Source organism: Maniola jurtina, chromosome 23, assembly GCF_905333055.1.
Source record: "Maniola jurtina chromosome 23, ilManJurt1.1, whole genome shotgun sequence".
NCBI lineage: Eukaryota > Metazoa > Arthropoda > Insecta > Lepidoptera > Nymphalidae > Maniola > Maniola jurtina.
Genome location: NC_060051.1, coordinates 3561213 through 3587389, shown reverse-complemented (window position 1 = coordinate 3587389; position 26177 = coordinate 3561213). Strand labels below are relative to the sequence as shown.

At 37.4% G+C, this 26177-nt stretch overlaps 1 protein-coding gene and 1 long non-coding RNA gene across 9 annotated transcripts in view; both read right to left on the bottom strand.

Annotated features, from left to right (window-relative positions):
* The window catches only part of LOC123877387 (protein pangolin, isoforms A/H/I/S), a 238979-nt gene that overhangs the window by 52952 nt on the left and 159850 nt on the right, over positions 1 to 26177 (bottom strand). The gene's annotated exons all lie outside the window — the stretch shown is intronic.
* Positions 1950 to 25124, bottom strand: LOC123877390. Its single transcript, XR_006798575.1, has 4 exons — positions 25062 to 25124; positions 19430 to 19437; positions 13888 to 13890; positions 1950 to 1960 (listed from the first exon to the last, which is right to left on the bottom strand). It is a non-coding gene; the product is annotated as an uncharacterized LOC123877390 (long non-coding RNA).

Below are 26177 nucleotides of genomic sequence, written 5' to 3'. Positions count from 1 at the left end.
CATCTCAAGGTAAGTGATGATGCAGCTAGCTGCGGTATGGAAAATGCTTGCTTATATAATGGTTACCTATATTATAGCTCTAGGTTCCTTCATAAATTACACACGTGAAAATTAATCACAAGTGTAAATTAAAAATTTATAACACCCCCGACAAGTGAAGGTTACAGTAACTAGAAAAGAACTGATAACTTTCAAACGGCTGAACCGATTTTCTTGGATTATAGCTAAGAACACTCTCGATCAAGCCACCTTTCAAACAACAAAACTTAATTAAAAACGGTTCGTTAGCTTAGGAGCTACGATGCCACAGACAGGTACACACGTCAAACGTATAACACCCTTCTTTTTGGGTCGGGGGACGTTTCCGGGAGTAAGGGTTACCTTATTTTCTTCTAAAGATACAAAAAGGTACACTTTCAGCAGTTGGTAAAGCAATCCTCTGAATAAATGGTTATAACAGACAGACATACAAACCGATATGACAAAACTAAAGCTCCTTTAATTACAGATCACTGAAAAAAAGGTCGTTCTTTAACTCGTAATGAAACAATGATGCGAAACCACGACTTGCACTCATTGCTAATTTGAAAGCGACTTTTCGCCAGCAGCCACTGAACAATCCCTGCGCTGTACGTTGGCATTTACTCTTTGATGTCAGAATTCAAGAATGATGCGAAAAACGCATCAGCTTTGTGTGAAATGATGCGTCGAAAGGATAAAGAGACATAGAAGTAAAAATGTCTAGGTAGTTTTTTTTTGATAGATTTGTATGTTTAAGTAAATATTTTTAACCCCCGACCCAAAAAGAGGGGTGTTATAAGTTTGACGTGTGTTTCTATCTATCTGTCTGTGGCTTCGTAGCTCCTAAACTAATGAACCGATTTTAATTTAGTTTGTTTTGTTAGAAAGGTGGCTTGATCGAGTGTTCTTAGCTATAATCCAAGAAAATCGGTTCAGGTTATTCTTTAAATTAACCCGGACTATAACAACGACTCGATTGACACCTCATTTCATCAAAATCGGCCCAGTAGTTTAGGCGCTACGGTGGAACACACAGAATCTGATACATAAAAAAATCATAACCCTTCCTTTTGGCTTTGCCGTAGTCGGGTAAAAAAGGGTAGATTAATAAAATTAAACAACAGTGTAAGGTAGCCACTACACAAGCACATAAAATTGCACTCATTGCTAATTTGAAAGCGTCTTTTTTCAGATGTTCCGCGAAAAATAGCTATTTATTCACTACTCTTTGAAGTTTGTATGCTATGAGTAGATACAGTTCTACGAAAATTGCATCAGCCTTTTTCTGAAATTACGCGTCAAAAAGCATTTTTCTCTTTATCTTTGGGAGTTTATGAAACTAATGTATACACAAGCAGAACAAGACCGTATTCTATGAAAATCCCAGTTGGGGAAACCTATCAGTTGTGGCAACCAACATTTTTACTGAGCATATTTTTTCAGTCACACACTATCCATACTTCTATGCTATTCTATAACTACCTACTATTAATATAATAAGAAAAGCGTCTGTGTTTATCTGATACCCATTCACGGCCTAAGCTAAGCACTGAACTGAGATAACTTGCACCCGGACATTTTCGGCTAAAAAATATTTTAAGATACCTATGTGAAACAAGTGTAAATTAAAAATTTATAACAGGTTACAGCAAAGGTTACAGTAACTAGAAAAGAGCTGATAACTTTCAAACGGCTGAACTGATTTTCTTTGATTATAGCTACTAATACTCTCGATCAAGCCACCTTTCAAACAAAAAAAAACTAAATTAAAATCGGTTCATTAGTTTAGGAGCTATGATGCCACAGACAGATACACAGATACACACGTCCAACGTATAACTCCCCTCTTCTTCAATTTTCATCAATGCTAACCATTATGATCGTCCGCAAGTGACGTCCATGGTTGGACATGATTTTCCCTAATAACTTTTTCCTAACCCTCCAACGGCTCCAACGGCTCTACGTAAATCGCATAAAACCGTCATTTAGCAAAATAACGCATCAGATATAGTCAAAGCGTCTACGAATGCATGTGAAACACTATGTAGGTAATTTTCACGCGAGGAACTAAAAAGAAAGAAAGAAAATTCGCAAGGCCCGATTTCCCTGTCCATTGTCGTTTGTATTTTTTTTTTTCATCTTATTTGGCGCTTTGTCGGCGAGCCCTTTGAAGTCTGCCCCCTCCCCTCACCCCGTGGGGTGTTACAAATTGCGTCACGCTTGTATTTTGAAGCGTAAACAGTCTCTCGTACTACGGAGCTGTGCGTGTGTCCAAAACTCGAAAGACGAAAAATTTTCAAAATAAAAATAAAACCGACTTCAAAAACCACCAACACTGAAAAGTAAAAAATAATTTTTGTTTCTACACGTGTAATGTATGTATGAAGTCGAGCGAGCATAATAAAAGAAACTAGAAATCCAAGCGCGAAGCTCGCCCGACTTCATAGATACCGAGAAGAACCAGCAAGAAACTCGGCGGTTACTCTTTTCAAAGAATTGATATACAATATTATGCCATGTATAAAAGTAATTGAAGTCCATTGCTGGATGCAACGTACTTGAATGACAATTACAATATTTTCATGAAATTATGGTATCCCTAAACTTAGACTCCATAAATAATATTATTTTAACATAGTATTTTTTACATTAGAACATAGTTTAACTGAGCCTATAAGGGTTCCTTATTTCATCTTGCGGTACGGATCCCTAAAAATTAAGGAAAAATCTAAAAGAAGAAAAATACACACAGTTTTTTGTTTATATGGCGGACTACGACATTAACTTTTCTCATTTTGAGAGGATCCATGTTCAGTAGTGGGCCGGCGATGGTTTGATCATGATGAAACTTATTTAGTACCACTAGTATTATAAGAAAAAAAGAATGACACAGAAAAATATAGAGCTGAATTTTCCCATATTTCGCAATAGCAATATCGCTTGTACAATGCGGGACGCATAGTAGGGGCGATGTAATCTACGCGAATTTAGAGCAACCGGGCGGGCGGAGATTTGACAAGTTGGAATGTCAACAGTCGCTGACACCCGCGCGGCGAGCAACCTGCGACCAACTTGTATTATAAACATTGAAAAACATGGAATTTTACTACTTTCCTATAAAACTTAATATCATTAGGGTTCCCTACTTCAAAAGGAAAAACGGAACCCGTATAGAATTTATTTATAATGCCTTTCCTACCGAGAAGAACCAGCAAGAAACTCGGCGATTGCTCTTTTCAAAGACTTTTCATATGAATAGGTTAAGTTCTCATTTATGAGTTGAGCTCTAAAATAGAAATTAGATAGAGAATATAAAGTAATATAAAGCTTTTGTATAAAATACAGTTAAAAAAATTCTATAAAGAAACCTATAAATCATGATTTCCTGCTCTAGCAGCGTATTAAATTTGAATGAGATTAGTAGAAAAAGATATATAAATCTAGTGACACAGTATTGCTAAATTGTGTCGCTTTCTCATAAATCATAAGAATTTTCTTTACAGAAATCACTACACACGGACTTTTCATTTATAAGAAAAAAAAATTTAAGATCATCATCATTGTCAACCCATTGCCAGCCCACTATGGAGCACGGTCTCCCCACGGAATGAGGAATATTTTAAGCCATAGTCTGCCACGCTGGCCCAATGCGAATTGGCAGACATCACACACTTTGGAGAACATTATAGAGAACTTTTAGGCATGCAGGTTTCGTCCTCAGAATGGTTCCCTTCATACTGTTAAAGCAAATAATATCTAATTGCATAAAATGCACATAACTCCGAAAAGCAAGAGATTTTCCAAATAATTTTCAAGAAAGGATAATTTTTTAAAATCTAAATATATAAAAAGAAAAATTCTGACTCACTCACTGACTGACGTATCAACGTCTCGGCCAAGCCCCAAAACGTTGGACCCAAAAAGCTCAAATTTTGCACAGAGGTTCTCTTTATAAGGTAGATATAAGGAATAATTTTGAATTTCGAGTTTGTAATGCAGGTTTACTCACGATGTTTTCCTTCGCCGTTAAAGCTAGTGATATTTAATTATATAACGTATATAACACTGAAAAGTTAAAGGTACATGCTTGGGATTAAACCTGGGACCTCCCAAATAGAAGGCCGACGTTTTAATCACTAGGTAGTAATCACTAGATAAAGTTACTCAACTCAAATTAAATGTAATAAAATTAATGGCATAATTTTAGCTGATTAAGTTAAATTAATTAGCATTATAAATTAAGCACAAGTAAATATAAAAAAGCCTATTAATTATACATGCTCATAGTTCATCAACCTGAACCCATAAAATCTTAATAGCTCTCAACTTTCTAATAGGTATACTTAAAATAAATAGTTTGAATAATAATCTACTTTAAAAAAAAAATCTACTAAAATTGTTAGTTTATCTCAGTATTTCTAAGTACTTAAGTACCTATCACTCAATATATCAAACAGCCCTATACGCAAAGCGTATTGTACCTGCTACTATAATTAATTAATAATTTGACTGTATATAAATAAGATAATAATTTTAAAAAAACATTTCGATACCTCGATATCTATTAGAGGACCGTGTGTCTCATGATAACCATAAATCTACTGTAAAGCTCTTCAAAGCGAAATTTTAAATATGCATAAAAATGCCAAATGCTTAAATTGATGGCACTACATGGTACTCAGAATAAAAGTTTAAGAGCCGTCACACACGCGACACATTTAGCATCGGCGATCGGCGATTTGATCGCTTTTCGGAACTCTTGATTTCACACATCAGAAGCTACTCATATGTAGCGATTGGACGATGTTTCAGCCACACATCTAAACTGCATTCGCAAATCTGGCTCTGTTATTGTAATATTATATTAGCGACAGCTATTTACAGCGGCTTCGTAAGCGAAAATAGAAATTATCTATATCACAGTAAATTAATAATTCCCGTAAAAATTATGAAAAATAAGTGTTATTGCTTAACTACATTACTAAGGAAATCTCTGTGCAGCTTTCTAATCCACGGATTCGGGATGAACGTTAATGAATCAGTCAGTGAATTAACACTTTTTTTAATACATTAGATTTAAACGCAAGCATCGAAACAATTGATAAAACGCAGTTGATACTATGGTTGATAGCAGTACCTCTGTCAGGTTTTGTAAAATACAAGAGCACCTCTGTGTATCGCAAGTACACAGAGGTGCTCCAGCGCGTACATGATCCCTCGCCTAATAAATAGTTTAGATAATACTTTTAGGTCAGGACTTACCGAATTTAACTTTAAACACAAGTTAAAATCATACTTTCAAAACAAATATTAACAATTCCCATTTTTGAAATATTAAAAATAACAAATTATTATCTTGTAATGTTCCCTAGTGCTTCTATTATATATTATTTATGGAAGTACTATACCCAAAATCGATTAATGGACGGAATGATAAGCAACAATACTAAACCTTAGTAGTTTTTTTGTTGTGTTAAAAGCATTTGTAAAACGTTCAATATTTGATAGTTAATAAAAAAAAAAAAAGTAAACCCGAAGCACGGTTTTGTATGTTTGCATCCTTTACCTACATTAGCAGGACTCGTCGCAGGCTCGCGGCACGCTCCTGAAAGTATCGTGTGTGCTTTAACTCTAACTAATGATAGACTCACAAAGAGACGTTCGAACAATTTGTAAAAATAAAATGTGAAGACAGACCGGACCGGTTACGCATAGTACGCTATTTGTATTCCATTCTGCTCCCGCGCAAAAACTGTGGAGTCATTCGCTTTGAGACGAGTAAAAGAAATAAATTGCAGATTTGTTATTGGAGTTTGTTGTATGGTCCATATTAAAAACAAATAGATACAAGTGTAAATTAAAAATTTATAACACCCCCGACAAGTGGTTACAGTAACTAGAAAAGAGCTGATAACTTTCAAACGGCTGGACCGATTTTCTTGGATTATAGCTAAAAACACTCTCGATCAAGCCACCTTTCAAACAAAAAAACTAAATTAAAATCGGTTCATTAGTTTAGGAGCTACGATGCCACAGACAGGTACACACATCAAACTTATAACACCCCTCTTTTTGGGTCGGGGGTCAATAAAAGATGATAAAGCACAAAACACAAATAGGACATTTCTTGAAAAGGATTAGTCTGGACCTCCAGATCACCATGATTAGCCCGTCGCCAGCCCACTACTGAACACGGGTATCCTCTCAGAATGGGAAGGGTTTAAGGCAACAGTCCTCCACGCTGGTCCAGTGAAGCTTAACAGACTTCACACACCTTTGAGTAAATTATTGAGACTTAAAACAGTTAAAATTTTCGCATTTCAAAATGGTTTTTTTTCAATGGTCATATTATTATGTTGTTAAATAATTTTGAAAATCCATGGCGAGGTAATTTAGCGGTAGAAGTAGCAGGCAGTCGTAAACCTTATGTGCATATTACAAACTAGGTTAGATTTACGAGTATTACAATTCACAAATAGCCCAATCCGTTCCAGTTTCCTCTCGTTAGCCAAAAAAATAGGTTTGGGTAAAAAATATCGATAGTTAAAAGTTTCGATATATCATAATTGATGTTTATTGAGAACTAACTTTTACCAGCGATTTCGCCTGCGCGATATAATTTATGACCTGTAGCAGTTAGCACTTGAGGATATTACAGTTATCTATCTATCAGCGCAAGAATTTTCAAAATCGGATCATTAGTTCTGGAGATTATCCCCTACATACAAACTAATAAATGTCTCTTCATAATGTTACTAGAATATGCCCGCGACTTCATCCGGGTGGATTTAGGTTTCAAAAATTTCGTGAAAATCATTAGATTATAAGAAGTAGTCTATGTTCATATCCAGGATGCAAGCTTTCTGTGTAGTAGATGGTGTCCAAAACTTCGTCCGTATGCATTAACATCGTGAGGAAACCTGCAAGAGTTCTCCATAATGATCTCAAAGGTGTGTGAAGTCTGCCAATCCGCACTTGGTCACCATGCTAGATGGTCAAACCCTTCTCATTCTGAGAGGAGATCCGTGCTCAGTAGTGAGCCGGCGATGGGTTGATCATGACGATAGGTATTAGATCAATCTGCTTTTTTGCCATGGGATTTCTGAGGCTTCTCCAAAATCATATCGATATTTTTGTGTCGATAAATCAAAATATCGATACTACATTTCTTTAACTAGCCTATCACTATTCAAAAGTTAAGAACAAAGTCACTCATGACGATAGATATTGGACCAATCTGCTTTTTTGCCATGAGATAGGCTTCACGAAAATTATGTCGATATTTTAGTGTCGATAAATTAAAATATCGATACGACATTTCTCTAACCTATCACTATTTAAAAGTTAAGAACAAAGTCGCCACCCGTTCCTCCCGAGACATGATTACGAGCTCTTAGATTTTATGGGGATATAATAAAAACCGAAGGAGCTTTTTTTAGACTTAACTGTTCGGGATTAATTTTATAAGAGTCCAGAGTTGATAGGCCACAATAAAGAATGGTTAAACGGTAGGTATAATGAGAAGTGATAACTGAAAACTAAAAGCGCTAAGTGAGTTATGGCCAAATCCTTATGAGAGCTATAAAGTAGAGCCCCAATAGCTCAATGGGAATGGAGAGGACTGAAATCTGAAAGATCGACTGTTCACGTTTTGCCAAAGACATTCAAGTCATCAATAAATGTTACACTTTTTCGTACCAATGACTAACGCACGCTTAAAGGTGCCCACGCACTCGAACTGAACTGCAACTGAACTGCGCGTCGCAGCAGCGCCCCCGCACGAGAATATCGTGCGGGGCGCTACCGCGACGCGCAGTTCCACTGCAGTTCAGTTCGAGTGCGTGGGCACCTTTAATATTACTTACTTTAACGATGAAGGAAAACCTCGTGAGGAAACCTGCATGCCAGAGAATACTCCGTAATGTACTCAAAGGTGTATGAAGTCTTCCAATCCGTACTGGACTAGCCAGCGTGGCAGACTACGGCCTAAGCCTAAAGTCTCATTCTAAAAGGAAACCCATTCTCAGTAGTGGACCGGTGAGGTTGATCATGATGATGATATAAAAAAATATTTGAGGAGTCTATTTTTCTACAATATTGCTGTAGGTAATAAAAGCAAAAAAACTACAGCGACAGCTTGGTTAGATTCGTCGCCGATTATGGCCAAAATCTTTCTCATTCCGAAAGGAGACCCATGCTCAGTAGTGGGCCAGCGATGGGTTTATCATGATGATGATATAAAAAATATATCAAGGATACCACAAGGGTCGATATGTGTCTATTTTTCTACAATATTGCTGTAATAAAAGCAAAAAAACCACAGCGACAACTTGGTTCGCCTCGTCTCGGCTGGAATGACTCGTTTAATTTACTAATTGGTCATTATTCTTCCACATAACGACCCAATTAGGCCCAATCAATCCCTGGTACAGCGCTCAATTTTGAGCATAATGTATTAAGTATACTGGGTGAGATTTTGGGAGCGGTCAGTGAGATGAAAAGTGAAACTATTAGAGACTAGCTGATGCCTGATAGTTTCATTTTTTTAAGGTTTTTTAAATCCCGTGGATTCTCATTGATTTTCCGGGATAAAAAGTAGCCTATATGTTAAAACAAGGTATAATCTATCTTCATTCCAATTTTCAGCTAAATCCGTCCAATAGTTTAGCGTTATTTATACATAAATTAAGGGCACGGAATAATCTTTTATGAGCGCTAACTCGCCAACAAACTGCTGTGCAGTTTGGTGAGATATATTTTATTACTATTCCTTATAATTATTATTATAAGGAAGGTAAGTAATAAAAAAAAATTAAAAAAAAGTTTCAGTCTCCTCACTGATGGCTCCCAAAATATCACCCAGTGTATTAAATATATGACAGTATGCTGGAATTTATAGGTAACTTTTGATATGGTTTAGGAGGTATGGTAGGAAAACTGGATCGTTAGGAACTGGTTCAATAGGAAATGATATCGTTAGAAATGATCTTTTATAGTGGGACTAAGATAAATTAACATTTAGAGATACTTTGAAAGCTTTCTATCTATAATAATCGATGGGAGTTTGTATCTTTTATGATGAGTGGACAGCGTTTAGTATAATGATGGTGTAATCATCGTTAAGAGCGATGATAGCCTAGTGGTTAGACGTCTGCATTTTAATCGGAGGTCGAGGGTTCGATCCCGGGCACGCACCTCTAACTTTTTGAGTTATGTAACATTAAAATATCACTTGCTATAACGATGAAGGAAAACATCGTGAGGAAATTGAGAGTTCTCTATAATGTTCTCAAAGGTGTGAGAAGTCGGCCAAGCCGCACTGGACCAGCGTGGCTGACTATGGCCTATGACCTTTCTGAGAGGAAATCCATGCTTATTAGTGAGCCGACGATGGGTGATCATGACGCATCATCGTTTTGGGTGATTATTTATTTCTATATTAAGCAGATGTAAGATTCCCGTTTTTCATCTTTCCCATCCTTGTAAGATTTTTTTTATTCATTATAATAGACAAGCGCTAGACCACCAACACACCTGATGGAAAGTGATGATGTTGTTATGACGAAAAACGTTTCGTGTGTCGACGACATAAGGATGGAAACTCGTCCTACGTCTTGCGGTTCGGTGGTAAAATGGTGAAGGGGAGACAAGATCGAAAAGCAAGACCTTCGTCCAGCTGTAGACCTCTATCGATGACTCCTGCTTCATGATACATACCGACGTAGTTCTCCAAAACCCTCAAAAATCTTCAAAACTGCCCTCAAAACAGCGAAAATTCAACAAATCAGACACAATCCGAAGTTGGAGCTAGTTACCGAATATACGGCCCGCCTCATTAAAGCGGGCGGCGAGATCAAACGGTCCCGAAATACGCGTCGCAGACCTACGAGGGCGTAGACGCGGAATTAATAGTTGAACGATGTCACAACTATACCATGGGATACAAAACTACTGTCAAAACGAGCCACACGTGAGCCGAATTTTGAAAAATTATGCTGTGGTAACTCTGTTTTATTTAATTTGTATTTCTTAGCCGACTGAGTAAAGCTCAAAAGGAAGAGATAGATAGATAGAAAACTTTATTGCGCACAAAACATGAAATAATAGAATATATTTTTACTCAAAAAAATGTTTACAAGTGCTTTTGAATAGTCAAAATCTACCACTGGTTCGATTGGTTAATCAAGATACCTACAACAAAGAAACTAAAAACAAATTGAAAGAGAGATTGATTATGAGAGATGTGTTTGCTACGTATGTATGTATGTCCGCTCGTAACTACCCAATGGCTCAACCTATTTTGACAAATGATCCGTCATTAGATTTGTCTTGTATGTGCGAGTGTCACAAGTATGAAATTCTTAAAAAATTAAAATGGCGGAAATAAAATTAAGTGTACATAATATTATCATTAAAAATATTCTCAAGGCTGACCAAATATTCAGACTAGTTGCTCGAGGTTCCTTTTCCTAGGTTAGATTTTGAGATTTTAGGTCTAGGTAGGTATTTTATGAAATGAGTTTTTTAGTATTTGTCATACCTAAACACCACTGCGTCCATCCATATATTATTACAAGCATAATATGCCTCATAAAATGTACCAATAACAAAATTCATTCACCTTCTAATCCCTTCATAGTCCATCGGTTTCTACAGAATGGTCTTAAAAGAAACGATTTATGTGTGTGTCGACGCGTGCGCAAGCGTTGTTTTATTATCATATCACCAGTTCCGAATACGCGAGCCGAGTTCACTGTTAACCATTCATAAATTATGAAAAAAAATATGGATTAATTTTTAGTTACAATTAACCTAATTTATATTTAAAAATCGGTCAAGTGCGAGTCTCTCGTACTAGCACACAAAGGGTTCCCATATCATCTTACACGAAATAACACTTTTTTCATGGCGGCCATTTTTAAATTTTTATTATTTGTTGTTATAGCAGCAATAAATACACATTCTGTAAAAATTTCAACTGTCTACCTATTACGGTTTACGAGATACAGCCCGCTGACAAACAGACGAACGGACGGACGGACAACGGAGACTGTAATAGGGTCCCGTTCCCCAAAAAATATACTTGCCCATTAATCGATAATGCCAAGCACGTGTATTTTTTAAATCGATTACAAGTTAGTCCTTGACTGCGATTTGACTTGATGGCATCCTGATGGTAAGTGATGATGCAGTCTAAGATGGATGCGGGCTAACTTGGAAAGGGTATGGACGCTTTTATCAAACCCATACTTAACCCTTATCGGTTACTACAGGCAACGTACCAGAACACTAAAACGCTTGGCCATGGTAACCAGCCACGGCCGAAGCCTCCCAGACAAAATATATAAAGTAAAAAAATAATGTAAGTAAAAAGTTTATGAAGCTATCGCAGGGGAAAGCTTCTTTTATCTTTTATTTATCTTTTAATAAAGCTGTGGATTGTGAGGCAAGGTTACATTCTTATCAATAGTAATTGTATTTTCACTCACACGCTGACGTAAGCGATGAAAATGTGCGTCACACTTTTATGAATTACCGAGTTATGCTGAGTGTCCACTAACAATGAAACTTGTAGAGGTCAGATCTTCTGCGGAGCGGGGACGTCAACTGTGAATGTTATGATAATGGTCGTTGGGGCGGACGCGTTCTGGAGTGGAGACCATGCACCGGTAAGCGCACTGTGGGACGCCCTCCAGCTTGCTGGACCGACGACCTTAAAAAAGTCGCGAAAAAGCGATGGATGGAAAAAGTCTATATTTAAGAGGAAGAATGAAGTATGATGGATGGAATGTAATCATAACATTCACATTCCATCCATCATCCATTCCAACTCTGTATTTTCACAAATTCCAAAGTTTGGAAATACACTACTCCTAATATTTCCTTCATTAACTAGACTACTTATTGAATAACCAAAAACCTACAAAAAATATCAAACAATAGTAATATAACAAAGTGGAGCATAAAAACAGAAGATATTATAATAAGCACGCATCGCTCGCGCTTTATAAATTGTGAACCCGTTGAACAATCGTAATAGACCATCCAGATAAACTGACATTCAAAAAATTCGACACTGAGAAATGAACAGCACAAAACAATCCGCAATACGCCGGGTGAACCGTAACATTCACCGAAAAAAAAGAGGAGAAAAAAATAAATAAATACAAATAGCGCGACTTTTCATTTTGTCGGGAAAAAGCGAACAATGGGCGGGAAAAAAGCGGGAAAATTGCGCGTCACTCTCCCGTACCAATTTGTCAAACGGCCGCCGCAAGATGGCGGCGGCGGATGCGCGCCAACATGGCGGCATCCGGTGGGGTTTAATTAAAAATGCGTCTCATTTCATTTTAGTCGCGTTTAGGGGGCGTTAGGCGAATTGTTTAACTAGTTTTTAATTGTAAAGCCATTACTGTTAGAGGTAAATTGTTTTGTGAAAATGTATATTAGTACAACTGGGAGCTTTTTTGTCCTACCTCCATTTTCATCCGTTCAACTCGTAGGAGGCACAATCAAAGTGAGTACCGTTCCATATGTAGAGTACCTACATTATGATGTACGTAGGTCTCTTCATATTATTAGTATTAGTGGTAATGATATGTCATTTAACAACCAACAACCTACTCTTTTCAACAACATGGACAAGTACGATGCAATTTTATTATTAGACGCACACACAATCACTAATATTTAACTGCATTAGTACTTAGTACTTACACTTATCTCTACACGGCTCTTTTTATTCGGGTTTGCGAATTTACTATTACTTTAAGAGGTAAATTATTTTGTGAAAATGTACATTAAGTACAATTGGAAGTCTTTTTTTGTCCTACCTCCATCTTCATGTTAAACTGAGGCATAACCAAAGTGAATTGATGTTCCATCTGTACTATCATTACAATTGCTATGGTTTAGCTTTCAAAGGCCCATGTGTTTTACTGATTATGACGTTTGGTACAGAGATAGCTTGCATCCCGGGAAAGGCTACTTTTGGTCCTCGAAATAAAAGATTCTTAGAAGATATTCTCTTCTATGCATCTTGCATCCTGGAGACAACGAATCAATTGACACCTCATTCATCAAAATCGGCCCAGTAGTTTAGGCGCTACGGTGGAACACACAGAATCTGGATACAAACATACATACATAAAGTGCTAAAATCATAACCCTTCCTTTTGGCTTTGCCGTAGTCGGGTAAAAAGCAACCATAAAGCTCTTTCATACATGAGGTACTCATACTTAATTTTTTTTTTTTTAAAAAAAGCCTTGGTAAAACATGCAAGAGAACACGATAAAAGCGAAATTACCAGCGGAATCAAACCGATGATTGGTCTCGTACCGAAAAGCGAAAATAAGAAGCCCAGAGGAAACAATTAAAAAAACAATAAGTGATACCTCATTCACGGGAAATGGTCCCATTGTTCTACATGGGCTTCGTGTTCCAATCCCATATCCATGGATTAATTTTTATTTTTTTTGGGTACATAGCTTTTATATAGCTATAGAACTGTTGTTTCATTTCAATTACTGTTAACTAGATGATGTTTGTCCGCGTGGATCAAGGTTTTTTTTAAATTCCCTTCGGGATAAAAAGTTGTCTAAGTATAATATGTCAGTTTCCGGAATAATTTACCATTGGTTCAGAATGCCGTACCTACCGAGAACCAGCAAGAAACTCAGCGGTTGCTCTTCGTAGGCCGTGAAAAGCTGGCAGACAGACAGATAGACTTTAGCATTTATAATATTAGTATGTAGGATAATGTACGTAGGTACTACGTTTCCAGATTATGTATTTAATGCTGATATCATGTAAAAGTGTGCGTGTCTGTCTGTTACACAAACCTCTACGCTACAAATCAGTGTTACAGACTATTAATAATAATACTATTCTGATCTTCAACCGCTAAATCAATACCATTTAGATCTGTACCATCAGTACAGTTAGGCACTTAGAATGATAGTCTATCGCAAAACTTAATCTATCAACAAGTGTAAATTAAAAATTTATAACACCCTCGACAAGTGAAGGGTACAGTAACTAGAAAAGACCGAAAAGACCTGATAACTTTCACACGGCTGAACTGATTTTCTTGGACTATTCCGCGCCTACGATCTAAAGTATCTGAGTTTTCCAAAACATCATTTTCAAATAAACATGCAAATAAATAATTATGTATTTAGGCAACGTCCAACTTGATAGCTTGACATTTGTCAATTGACATAATATTATGAACCTAACGGTTATCTAACCTTCTTTTCTACAAGACAACTAGAAAAGAGCTGATAACTCTTAAACGGCTGAACCAATTTTTTTGGATTATAGCTAAGAACACTCTCGATCAAGCCACCTTTCAAACAAAAAAAAGTAAATTAAAATCGGTTCATTCGTTTAGGCGCTACGATGCCACAGACAGATACACAGATACACAGATACACAGACACACAGATACACACGTCAAACTTATAACACCCCTCTTTTTGGGTCGGGGGTTAAAAAGAAAAACACCACATTAGAGTACAAAACATTGCAAAAAAATAGAGCAACAAAAAAAAAAGAAAAAAAGTTAAGTAATGCCATCGATAATTTGAAAACCACTTGACCTCCCTCGGGAGCGGTAATGATACGAAATGTCCCATGCACCCCCATGGCCCATGCACCCCCATGGTCCATGCAACCACAATAAATGCATGTCAACGTACGAAAACAGCGGCGCTCACAATACGAATAATAGAAAATACCCTCGTATTAAAAACAAGTGGGTGAACAATGGGGACCGAACTCGGGTCAAAAGGCCCTGGGCAGACAGAAAGCGCAACGACAACGATTCCAATGCGGCGCGTAGTAGTAATCTAAAATTCCAAATGTAATAATAACTAGAGGACGCCCATAATTTCATCCACGTAAGTTTCAGTTTAAATCCTGTGGGAACTTTTTGATTTTCCGGGATGAAAACTATCCTATATCCGTCCCCGGGATGCAAGCTATCTCTGTGAATCATGAACTTTATTGCCTTGCCTTTGCCTTAAATTATAAATCAAAATCGGTGCTAGGCAGATGATGCTCGCGACATCTTCGGCGTGGATTCAGGTTTTTTTTAAATCCCGTTAAACTCTTTCATTGTGCGGGATAGAAAGTAGCCATTGTCCTTGCCTGGGATGCAAGATATTTCTGTACAGAATTTCATCAAACTCTATTAAACAAACGGGACGTGAAAAGTTAGCCATTAGCAGACTATTAGTATTGCATGCCGCGTCAGTCGGGACGCGTACGTTGACGAAAGCCTACCTTTACAATTTATAGTCACCTTTCAAACATCGAAAAAACTAAAACAAAATCGGTTCATCCGTTTCGGAGCTACGATGCCACAGACAGACACACAAATACTGCACACTTATATATCGTGCATCGCTGCCGTCACTTGTCTGTCCAAGCCCTTAAAAACAAGTGGGCCTCACAATAGGGATCGAACTTGGGCCCTTACTGCTCTCCAGTGTACGAGTTAGGGCTGCGCGTGACTTGAATTTTTAATCAGGTTTTTTTAAACATGTTTGTTTAATGTTTTTCTCGTATTCAGGTATGGACGTAGGTGTTTCTGGGGTATGACTAGAATAAACATAGGGGGTATTGTCTGTGAGATATCTTGTGAATACAGTTTTATGTTTAAAAAGCTTGGAATCTACTTAACATAGAATGCTATATTGTAAAGAAAATTATAATAGTAATTTAATAAGGAAATATCCTTCCTTATAATATAACAGGCTGATGGTAAATTGACTCGAAATTATAATATTTTTTTTCTTCTCATCGATCATCATCAATCTTCTCTTATTAATCTTAGTCTGACACGACATACGTAACATGATACAATAGGTAAGTATTTTTTAACCCCCGACCCAAAAAGAGGGGTGTTATAAGTTTGACGTGTGTATCTGTGTATCTGTGTGTCTGTGTATCTGTGTATCTGTCTGTGGCATCGTAGCGCCTAAACGAATGAACCGATTTTAATTTACTTTTTTTTGTTTGAAAGGTGGCTTGATCGAGAGTGTTCTTAGCTATAATCCGAAAAAATTGGTTCAGCTGTTTAAAAGTTATCAGCTATTTTCTAGTTTTCTTGTAGGAAAGAAGGTTAGATAACCCTTAGGTTCATAATATTCAAGTGTCAATTGACAAATGTCAAGCTGTCAAGATGGACGTTGTCTAGATATAGATAATTATTTATTTGAAAATGATTTGTCGGGGGTGTTGAAAATTTTTAATTTACACTTGTTGTAATATGAGGTAGTCAAGTAGAGCAAGAATTACTTTAAAAAATTAAAAAAAAAAAAAAAAAACAAATGAACTCTAAAACCATGGATTACGAAATTGCTTTCAATAAAATCTATCAATTTCTCTTAAACTATTTCTAACAAAATATTATTACTATTAATTGCCAACCCTAACTGCAACCCCCAGATCCCTCGCAAAAGCATTGAGTGTATCAATAGTTGTTGGATTTGTTTGAATTTGGTCTTATTAATTAACCAAATAAAATACTAGAGGACCGCCCAGTCCTCCTCGACGCACCCCCGTATTAATTAAACACTATAATGCCATTGACTACTGTTACTACCTGAAGCCCGTTGATTGACTGGGCATAAAATGATAAGTTGAACCTACCTACTTACAAAGATCATACAAGGTTTCTGTACACATATCCATACTTATATTATAAATACGAAAGTGTGTCTATCTGTCTGCTTGCTTTTAACAACCCATCTGTTAAACCGATTTTGACAAAAAAAAAACACAGGAATAGCTTGTATCTTAGGGAAGGACGTAGGCTACTTTTTATAAGGGAAAATCAAAGAGTTCCCATTTAAAAACCTAAATCCAATTGTCTTAGGTGTTGTTCTCTCAGTGCTTTCTAAACGTGATCCAAAAACTTTAAATTACGAAATACTTAATAGTGTTATTTTTTTGGATTTTCAAACTAATTGTAGTAAGTATCAAAAAGTAATTTGTACATTAACATTATTAACACAAGTTTAGTTATTAACTCAAAAAGAAAAACGGAACCTGTATAGTATCACTTTGTTGCCTGTCTATCTGTCTGTCTGTCGTGTCTGCACAGAAAACCTATAGCGTACTTTCCGTTGACCTAGTAGAATCATGAAATTTGGCAGGTAGGTAGATCTTACAGAACAAGTTAAGAAAAAAATCCGAAAACCGTGAATTTGTGGTCACATTACACACAAAAAAAGAAATATGTTCACGAAAAAAATAAATTACTAAATCACATTTAGAAGGCGCTGTTGTCATTAATTTGCACAATTGCACATAAAAATGTTAAAATGTCTTGTACGATGGTACGGAACCCTTCGTTTGCGAGTGCGTCTCGCACTTCAAATCAAAACAAAAACTTGACCAGTTTTATCATCTATCGGCTCTCCGAACACATGCACGACACGACCTTGAAGTTTTGACCCATCCGAAAATCAACCAACACATTTTCACTTCAAAAATATATAAGAAATTCTGAAGTTACAATCAATGAATAGAAGTATGTATTACACTTTCTACCAATAAAATTTCAAATGAAAAGCGAAAAATAACCGAGAGAAAGAACAATTCTTTGCCTCGCAGGCTTCTATAACGAGGCCATTATGACATTATTAAACATCAAAGGGAAGTCATACAAAGGTACCGAAACGTAACACGACAATATAAACAGAATTATTACGAAATTATACTTGTTTATTAAATTATATTGTTTATTTAAACTTAATAAGACAGCAATTTGGGAATTTATAACCATCTCTGTCTGGTGGGAGGGTACGGTCGTGGCTAGTTACCATCCTACGAGTACCGTGATGCAAAGCTGTGCTGCCAAGCGATTTGGCGTTCCAGTACGATGCCGTGTAAATTAAAAATTTATAACACCCCCGACAAGTGAAGGTTACAGTAACTAGAAAAAAGCTGATAACTTTCAAACGGCTGAACCGATTTTCTTGAATGATAGCTAAGAACACTCTCGATCAAGCCACCTTTCAAACAAAAAAAAACTAAATTAAAATCGGTTCATTCGTTTAGGCGCTAGGATGCCACAGACAGATACACAGATACACACGTCAAACTTATAACACCCCTCTTTTTGGGTCGGGGGTTAATAAAATAGAGTTTGATTAAAGGGAAAAAATCTGTGATAGCCTAGTGGTTACGTCCGGCTCCTAGTCGGAAGTTGGGGGTTCGATCCCAGGCACGCACATCTAACTTTTCAATTTTGTGCGTTTTAAGCAATTAAATATCACTTGCTTTAACGGTGAAGGAAAACATCGTGAGGAAACCTGCATGCCTGAGAGTTCTCTATGTTCTCCAAAGTGTGTGAAGTCTGTCAATCCGCACTGGGCCAGCGTGGCAGACTATGGCCTAAACCCTTCTCACTCTGAGAAGAGACTTAGATGCCTAAACAATGGTTCTTAACTTATTTTAGGCATCAGAAAATCAACCTAATTTTGGCTATATCATGACAGTTCAGTTATTACCTCACTGACCGCTCCCAAATCATCACCCTGTATATATAACAAGCAGCTCATTGGACAACTTTCCTGACAAACATGATGTTATCAGGCCTATCTTGTGATAGCCAATGATTGATCAAGTGCAGCTGCTGATCCAAAACAAGTCGATAGAGAAACTCGGCTATAAAGGCAAATGACCCAACTACTTGAAATATACTACACTAGACGATTGCCCGCGACTTCATCCGCATGAATTTAGATTTTATGAAAAACTAGCCGATGCCCGCGACTTCGCCCGCGTGCATTTAGGTTTTTTTGAAATCCCGTGGGAACTCTTTGATTTTCCGGGATAAAAAGTAGCCTATGTGCTAATCCAGGATATTATCTATCTCCATTCTGAAATTCAGCCAAATCCGTCTAGTGGTTTTTGCGTGAAGGAGTAACAAACATACACACACACACACACACATACAAACTTTCGCCTTTATAATATTAGTGTGATCCCGTGGAAATGTTTGATTTTGGCTAACAATAATAACCATCCATACTAATCCAATTCCATACTTCCATGCTTGAATATTATAGATGTGAAAGTATGTCTTTCTATATCTGGTAGTTTTTCTCGGCCCATCCGTTCCGTCCAATAAACCGATTTTGACGAAATCTAGTACAGACATAGCTTGCAACAAAGAGGAAGGACATATTACTTTCTATCCCATAAAATCTAGAGTTACCAGTGGATTTCCAAAAAAAATAATCAGTATCTAATAAAGCAATGATGAGGTGTAAATTGGAGTTTGCTAGCCTTTGAGGTTTGCCTATTCACTCTAACTTAGACAGTACTTTTTAAAGGGACAAGAAACATTGAAACTGAAGGTCTAAGTTGTTGGAAATATTTAAAAAAAAAAACTATGTATACTAGAGTTATAATTAGGAAAGGATTATATTATAAATGTTGCAAAAAGTCACTTCATTTTGGGCTTTTAAGGTGCCCACGCACTCGAACTGAACTGCAGCTGAACTGCGCGTCGCGTCAGCACCCCGCAGTCCGCACGATATTCTCTCCAGCCGCGACGCGCGTACGTCACTGGAGAGAATATCGTGCGGGGCGCTGACGCGACGCGCAGTTCAGCTGCAGTTCAGTTCGAGTGCGTAGGCACCTTTATAGGTGACTTTTATAGGTAAAATTTATATTTAGGTCACACATTAGTGTTTCTCTCTGATTGCCCATAATGATGGAAGCATGAAACATCATTCACTTAACAACATCTTACACAATAAAATATTGGGATAGTCCTTTTCTTTATTAATACCTAAATGTCCAAACTACTTCATTTGTAAAACGAAATAAATAATTTTAGCAATGCAATTAGGTAAAACAGCGTCAGTTTTAACTAATTGCAATTAATTAGGTAATATTAATCAAATACTAATTTTATAACACAATTTTGCAACTCGAATGTTGCCTTATAATTAATTCATGCTAATTTCATCATAATTAATTACGCTAATTCAATTAATTATCTTGTATTATTGAATACTAGATATATATTTTATTATATTTCATATAAGCGCCAACCTATACCGTATACCTAAAGTCATTTTTTTTTTATAATTTCTTTGGAATAGTATCAGAAATAACGTCATGCATTGCCAGATACTTAAAGCATCGTGGCAACCCCTGCCAGAAGCCCTTAAATTTTTCTTTAACGTGATTTTTTTTACACCCTTGTTACCTGTTATCTCCCAAAGCCACCATGATCCAAACTTCATAAACTGGTCGTTCCTCCTTATGTTGGGGACAATACGCTGAGCAACTTGCAGCTTTTATAAATCAATGAAGGTCTGGCAATTGCTGGCTCTTAGTCTATTTGACAGATGTCGATTTCTCACTCTAGCTCACTCTGGAGACTACAAGATAAAGTTGAAAACTAAAACCCGATTGCGATCGTCTTAATAAACGCTGAAATATAATAGTAAAATTGTTTTTCTGGTGCTTGGTATATTTTAATGTTGTAGTACATTTATATTTATGAACTCAGAATTTTCTCCTCTTCCATTGGACACCCCACTCGATACAATAGCAAAAAAAACTTTGGAGACCCCCACTTTTTTCATGTAACATCCGTTAGGTCAATTTTTTCGTATAAAATGTAGGCTGTGTCACCCGGACCTTTACGACGAATCGATTGACACCTCATTCATCAAAATCGGCCCAGTAGTTTAGGCGCTACGGTGCAACACACAGAATCTGGATACAAACATACACACCCACATACACACACACATACACACATACATACATACATAGACTACTAAAATCATAACCCTTCCGCAGTCGGGTAAAAACTATTATACGTTTACCGTCTCAGTGAAACGGGAGTTATACGTATAATTCATATCGACTAACAACGTGTAAGTTTTTCACTCATTGAAACGGTCTCGGTAAACGGCACTCAGAGATAAGATCTACAAGATAAATGCACCCGATAAGGGGATGATATAACGATAAATGTTATAAGGTCCGCTTATCTTCACCCATATCTTGTAATTCTTTAGAGGTATTGCAGAAATCGTAGACCGTAAAAATCCTTATTTTAATTTATTACACGTATATGAATAGTGACGGTCGTTAACTATGGGTCTCATAAGAAAGATCAGTTACTCAGCGGGCGATGGAGAGACCTATGCTTGGAGTTTCTCTACGTCATCAAATAAAAAATGAAGAGGAAAGAATAAATGAGTGTAAGCAAGAAAATGTATGATGTGTGCGCCCGCTGGACCGATGACCTTAAGAAGGTGGCGGGTAGCGGATGGATGAGGAAGGCAGAGGACCGTGTTTGGTGGTGGTTCTTAGAAAGGCCTATGTCCAGCAGTGGACGCATACAGGCTGATGGAATGAAAAAAAATTGTGATTATAATTAGAGCAATACAATGTATGTAATCTATATCTAAACTAATAAATAAAATTGAAGTGTCGTGTCTGTTTGAACGGGCTAATCTTCGGAATGGCTTAACCTTATTTTGACGAGACTTTCACAGACAAGTAGAGGATTAACCAAGGAGTAACACAGGCTACTTTTTTAACCGACTTTGAAAAATGGAGTTGTGTTTTTCTACCTATGTACACTGATAACTCCGAGATTTCTGAACCGATTTGCGTATATTTTTTTAATCGTTAAGGGAACTTTGCGACATTGTTCAATAAAAAATTTGGATTTCAACTCCTCAATCCTGATGCTGCAGGGGATTTGACCAATCCACGCGGGCGAAGCTGTCCATTATCCAGTCAATAAATAAAAATATATTCACGGCCACGGTCCCTGATCGGGCGCCATTGCATTACCTAATTGGCGGTTATGTTTAATTGGACGTGCTTGAATGATTTCCAAAGCTATAGGTAGGTTGTAAAGGCATTGCTGTGGTTTACTCTATGGACTTAGATATAAATGATGCAGTATTCAAGTGTAAATAAAAAATTTATAACACCCCCGACAAATGAAGGTTACAGTTACTAGAAAAAAGCTGGTAACTTTCAAACGGCTGAACCGATTTTCTTGGATTATAGCTAAGAACAATCTCGATCAAACCACCTTTCAAAAAAAAAAAACTAAATTCAAATCGGTTCATTAGTTTAGGAGCTACGATGCCACAGACAGATACACAAATACACACGTCAAACTTATAACACCCCTCTTTTTGGGTCGGGGGTTAAAAATAGAGATAATTAATTTATAGTGTATCATAAGCGCCACGAAAACTTTCTAAGACAATAGAGGCAAATAAAAAACATTTTTGTACTATACTTATATACTAGGCTACGTGAAAATTCTTGGATGGCAGACTTTGCAAAATATAAGCAAAAAGGTTATATTCCTTTGAAATATAAGGATGAAGTTTTAGAAATGTGCAAATGAGTGTATCTCACTTATTTGCGCCATCATAATTAGAGCAATACATTCAACGGCACGGCCCTGGTCGGGCGCCATTTCCTAATTGGCGGTTACGTCTAATTGGACGTGCCCGAAGACCGCCGTGGGCTACCGGTTATAAAGACATTACCACGGTTTAGCGTGCGGCCCTGGTGCCTGGGGTGTAGCGATTTAGTTTAAGGCCGATTCACACCAAGCATGTACACGTGACCACGCGCGTGAATCCATAGACATGACAGCACGCATTACGTCTACGCGAACGTTCACGTCACGCAAGCGGTATGTCATATCTCATACAGTTCCATACATTACAACGTCATGGTACGCGCTACGTCTACGCTTACGTGCTGCATACGCGTTTGGTGTGTCCCAGCTTTTAGCAACCAGTTACGCGTGATGTATTGACGGACTTGGAATGTCTGCTGACTAAATTGTGCTTGTTTAGTTTATGTTCATGTCGAGTTGAGTAGTTTTTAACCCCCGACCCAAAAAGAGGGGTGTTATAAGTTTGACGTGTGTATCTGTGTATCTGTCTGTGGCATCGTAGCTCCTAAAGTAATGAACCGATTTTAATTTAGTTTTTTTTGTTTGAAAGGTGGCTTGATCGAGAGTGTTCTTAGCTATAATCCAAGAAAATCGGTTCAGCCGTTTGAAAGTTATGAGCTCTTTTCTAACCTTCACTTGTCGGGGGTGTTATAAATTTTTAATTTACACTTGTTTTTAATTGTGGTTTTTTATGGTGAGAACTTTCAGACAAAAGTTTACAGACTAGCTTTATTGTGATAAACTATAACTTATTGTTTACATTTTTATCCCCCGATCCAAAAAGAGGGGTGTTATAAGTTATAAAGACATTACCACGGTTTAGCGTGCGGCCGTGGTGCCTGGGGTGCAGCGATTTAGTTTCGCAACCAGTTATGCGTGATGTATCGACGGACTTGGAATGTCTGCTGACTAAATTGTGCTTATTTAGTTTATGTTCATGTCGAGTTGAGTAGTTTTTAACCCCCGACCCGGTGTTTGTCGGTGTAGTTTTTAACCGGTGTTATAAGTTTGACGTGTGTATCTGTGTATCTGTCTGTGGCATCGTAGCTCCTAAAGTAATGAACCGATTTTAAGTTAGTTTTTTTTTGTTTGAAAGGTGGCTTGATCGAGAGGGTTCTTAGCTATAATCCAAGAAAATCGGTTCAGCCGTTTGAAAGTTATGAGCTCTTTTCTAGTTAATATAACCTTCACTTGTCGGGGGTGTTATAAATTTTTAATTTACACTTGTTTTCAATTGTGGTTTTTCATGGTGAGAACTTTCCGACAAAAGTTTACAGATTAGCTTTATTGTGATAAACTATAACTTATTGTTTACATTGTAGTCGTCAACGACGCGCGACGGCATCCATTTTTAACCCCCGACCCAAAAACAGGGGTGTTATAAGTTTGACGTGTGTATCTGAGTGTTTGTGTATCTGTCTGTGGCATCGTACCTCCTAAACTAATGAACCGATTTTGATTTAGTTTTTTTGTTTGAAAAGTGGCTTGATCGCTTTCCGGTACGAAGTCGCCATAATAGCACTTTTTTTATTGGTAAGGCGTTTAACACAATAATTTAAATTAAAAAAAATCAGTGTTTTTCAGTCAGGTACTTTTGCATTTCTAGCCGATTACCGCGGTTTTGTTTACATGGGTTTACATTTTTGAAAATTTCGTGGGGACAAAAAAGGACACTTATTTCGCATAATGGCTAGTAATTATAAGATGACGTACCTACATCGTCGCATAAAGGGGTATATTCCAGTTGAATAACTCCAAGTATCCCAAAATCCTTACTCAAAATTTCCAGCACTAAATTCAAGCACCCGATGTATAATGAGTCGTATCAATATTCATAGACAGGATCGCCACGTGCCGGAAGGAGGGAGAGGGGGCTATTCATCGCATCACCCCTCTCGCTTGTGCACACTTTTTAATTTCGAAACAATCTCGTTGAGCGTCCTGTGACGTGGATATAGAACTAAGGCGGAAACAAATTATCGAACGCGGCTGACGGACGCGACTGACAGCCGTGATTATAGATATCTAGATAATGAATGTACACTGAGCTGTTCAAACTATCGGACGTAAGTCGTGGACGTAACCTTGGCCGACCTTCAAGCTTTCGGACGTCCGACAGAGATCTGGCGCGCTGGATGTTTTTGTCAGCCGAAAACGTCCGCGGATGATAATGATGGTATGCACGGGGTGCGGGACACGTCCATTCGTCAGAAGGACGCGGACTACGCGAGAGGTTGCACGTATGTACGTACGTAAAAATGGACGAACGAATTATAGAGTGTGTTCGCAGTAGGGAATTACTGTATAATTATAAATTAAAGGACTATAAAAATGCTTCAAAAAAACAAGAAGTCTGGGAGGAAATAGAAATATTTATTTATGTCATGGACCCAAACGTTTCTTTTTATTTTCTTTCTGGGTGGACAACATATAGCAGCCGCCGCTAATTCGAGAAAATCGTCCTCACTTTCACTACTCGACATGTTTCTTCGTGTACAGTTCTTTGTGGAATAAGCATTGGAACGCGTCCGCAAGCCGCGTCTCAATAGACTGTGCACACTTCACAGTCACGGCTGTCAGTCGCGTCCGTCAGCCGCGTCCGATAATTTGTTTCCGCCTTTAAATGTTATTTAGATAGTTCTTCATATTCTAGTGTAAGCTGACCCGCCCAAGCATTATTCGACCAGTTTTTGCTACATTCATAAAGCGAAAATATAAATTCTCTTTATTCCCTACCCCGTGGGAATTTCAAAAAATCCGCCCTCATCCCTTGTCTGCTTTGAAAGTGACCTCAATGCAAGGGTTTGGGCTGAGAGTTGAGAAATCAGTCAGTGAGTCTCTTATATTATATTGTATTGTTTTTTTTTTATTAAGTATGCTCATTTTTTCTATTTTTTCTACGATAGCGGCCGTATAATCATAAGGTCAGACTGATGAACTATAACTCAAAATTTAAAAACCCCCGACACAAAAACCTCTATAAGAAAACTAGAAAAGAGCTGATAACTTTCAAACGGCTGAACCGATTTTCTTCGATTATAGCTAAGAACATTCTCGGTCAAGCCACCTTTCAAACGGTTCATTCGTTTAGGAGCTACGATGCCACCGACAGATACACAGATACACATTTTTTGGGTCGGGGGTTAAAAATGCAACAAATTGTACGTCACTCGCTATTTACTTTAGTGCATCTTTTGTTAGGTATTAGTATTATATTTTATAAGAGTCAAACTCCAATTTTTCCGATGTATATATAGCACTGAGGCCACTAAACTAGGATCGCCCGTGTCTTAGGGGTCAAAAAGACCCCTTGATTGTAGATATCTTGGGGTAAGTGTATCAATGTTTGGAAACAATCTCATAGAGCGTCCTGTGCCATTAAAATTCGAACGCACACTCCCTTTTATTGTTTGACGAATGCCACGGATATTGTCATTTCAAACATTTTTTTCTGAACGTGTTTTTCTAAGCCTGTGTTCAAAAGACGGCTACGTTGGTGGGCAACTCAATCGCGCGATACGTATGCGTGGTCTGCATGGCTTTAAAATTCATAATCTATACTAATAAATAAAATTGGAGTGTCTGTCTGTAATTTCGAAATAACTACCTCATATTAAGCTCATATGGTTATTTGAACGATACCATAACTGAATCACACGTTTTTAAAATTTTTGTCTGTCT